Here is a 3,097-nt window from a genome sequence, read left to right as displayed (position 1 = left end):
TAAATTTTTTATTCGTTTTTGTTGTTGTTTGTTTTTTTAGAATTTGTTTGTTGTTTGTTTTTTGTTTTTTTGCTGGGTTGTTTTGTTTTGTTTTGTTTTGTTTTGTTTTGTTTTGTTTTGTTTTGTTGTTTTGTTTTTTTTTGGGGGGGGGGTATTTTTTATGCAATATTTTAAAACGCTTAGATAATTTAGGAGGTATGTTTCGACCCCGGCCGTCAGGGCCAACCCTGGCAGAGAGGGATATAAAACCCTATCATCAGAAAGACCGAAAAACTCGATTAAAAAAAAATCTCCTCAATACGGGAATCGAACTCGTGTCTTCTGCGTGTCACAGCGAGGTGCCTGCCAGACACACTATAGACAGCATTAGTCTTATATACCCATAGTGACCATAGGAGGATTGACCAACCGGTCGCCCGATTCGCGACCTGAAAACAAACGAAGATAGTAAGGTTGAGGAATGAAAAAGCAGCGTGCTGTTCCCCCTATGTTGTTCCGGCACGGTATGAGGCAGTATGAGCATGACATTGATAAATCAGCCCATTTACGATCTACTGTGCATAAGAACATGTTAATATCCTCCCTTTGACTTTGAGAATGGCCTTAAGACGCTTCAGTCAGTATCACTGCCCAGGGGGGGGGGGGGGGGATAGGGAGAGCGTAGAGTAGTAACTGAGTGCACTGACGTACCATGAATGTGTCAACTGGACCTCAACAAAAACAAAACAACAGAAATCGTTGACCTTAATTATTAATAAAAATTGTGAAGCGTGCTGACAAATTGGGTTACTTCTCAGAGTCAAGGCTTAAAAAGTAGATACATCACGCTTAAAGGTGAATGTTTTACAATTTATAAAAGTACGAGATAATAAAAGACAGGTTATAGTTACAGAATATGACATCAATAGGAAATCTACAGATTTGACCCTAATGTCAATTTTTATTTTTATTGATTGATTGATTTCTTTGTTTGTTGCCAATATCACCATTTGTTGATTGCGCGAAGTAACTCATTTTGTCAGCACGCCTCACCTTTGAAATTAATTTTATCTCCAGATTCTGGTCCAAGTTCCATCATGACAGCCAACCTAACGGTGATCTCCACGCGAGAGTGCCAGGAGAGAAGCGATGACCGGGCCGGGGATGGAGGGGAGCGCGAGATCTACCTCAAACCCCTGCACGTGTGTACGCTGGAGCTCAACAGGAGCGGGTGTTTTGTGAGTGGTTTCAGCTCGTCTGTCTCTGTCTCTTTGTATGTCTCTCTGTATGTCTGTCTGTCTCCGTATGTCTCTCTCTGTCTCTCTCTGTCTCTTTGTATATCTCTCTGTATGTCTGTCACCGTATGTCTCTCTCTCTCTGTGTCTCTCTGTCTTTCTCTGTCTTTCTCGGTCTCTCTCTGTCTGTTTGTATGTCTCTCTGTCTCCGTATGTCTCTCTCCTTCTCCCTGTCTCTGTCTGTGTATGTCTCTCTGTCACCGTAAATCTCTCTGTCTGTCTGTCTGTCTGTCTGTCTGTCTGTCTGTCTGTCTGTCTGTCTCTCTCTCTGTATGTGTGTGTGTGTGTGTGTGTGTGTGTGTGTGTGTGTGTGTGTGTGTGTAGTTCGATCACACACACATACACGAGCGGGTGGTTTGCGTTTGCTCTGGTGTGGCTTGCTCCTTCTTTTCTATCAAACATTTATCCTCCTTATTTCCCCTTTTTCTTTTTTATGTTTGTTACTCTCTTGTAACACCTCTAATCTTCTGACGCTCATATGACCTTATGCAGTTGCGAGCGCCGTGAAACCTCTACTACTACACATACACGAAAAGTTAACAATACATGTGCATCTAGTTAGTGTGTTAGTATTTCAGCGCTTTTTCAGCTGCGTGCACTGCATGCTTTTCTTGAAGCTGAGAGTGTTTCTGGGTGTTCTATGGTCTTGCTTTTTGTTCTAGTAGAGGTTTTTACGGCGCTCGCAACTACATAAGGTCATATGAGCGCCAGAAGATTAGAGGTGTTACAAGAGAGTAACAAACAAAAAAAAAAAGAAGGAGGGGAGATAAGGACGACAGATGTTTGATAGGAAAGAAGGAGCAAACCACACCAGGGCACCCGCCAACCATTCTATGGTCTGCTGGGATAATAATAATAAAGTATAAAGCGCCCAGAGCTTGCTGTAGAGCGGTGTTAAGCGCTATACAGAAGTTGTTTATTATTATTATTATTATTATTATTATTATTATTATTATTATTATTATTATTATTATTACAATAAAAGTACTCATATCGTACTGTGCAGGGGACAGTTGGTTAGGCTACCGGACTCCTAACCATGAGACTGCAGGTTCCGGGGTTCGAGCCTCTTCTCGGTCCGACGTTGTGTCCTTGGGAAACTCACTTTACAGGAATTTCTAATTTGGCTCGGTCCTTTTCGTTCGGACATGGACGTTAAACTCGGAGGTCCCGCCTCTTAAACAACCTAATAGTGTTGGTTCATTCATCCAGTGCCAGATCTGTGACAGACATCGGCGATCATGGTTCTCCATTCATTCTTTTGCTCAGTTGCTCGAAAAAAAAAAACTACGTTTCCGTCATCTTTCCCCGTTACCCATTTGTTTAGGTTCCCTAAGTAGGTTGCTCTGGGCCTACCCCTGCCTCGTTTGCCTTCAATTTTGGCAGTGAGAGCAAGACGTTCAAGACTTTTCTGTCTATTCAGGTGTCCCAAAAACTGCATAATTTGTCGTTTCCTGGTTGTTTTTAACAGCGAGTGTCCCACGTGGGCTTCATCAAGTACTTCCTCATTTGATTTCTTTTCCTTCCTCGATATTCTCAGCATTCTCCTAAGACACCACATTTCTGTTGCTTCTATTTTATTTTCACTGTCTTTAGTGATTGTCCAGCATTCACAGCCATATAGAAGAGTTGACCGTACATAGTTTTTCAGAACTTTCATTTTGGGGTCCATTGAGATGTTTCTATTGTTCAGGTTTGGGCTCATTTTATTGAAACTAGTCTTAGCCATTGTAGTTCTCCTTTTTATTTCTGGGGAACATTTAGCATCAGATTCTGATGTTATTATGATATTATATACTGTTTTTGTGTGTGTGTGTGTGGGG

The sequence above is a fragment of the Aplysia californica genome, unplaced genomic scaffold (genome assembly GCF_000002075.1).
Source record: "Aplysia californica isolate F4 #8 unplaced genomic scaffold, AplCal3.0 scaffold00767, whole genome shotgun sequence".
NCBI lineage: Eukaryota > Metazoa > Mollusca > Gastropoda > Aplysiida > Aplysiidae > Aplysia > Aplysia californica.
Note: the sequence above shows the minus strand (reverse complement) of the source record.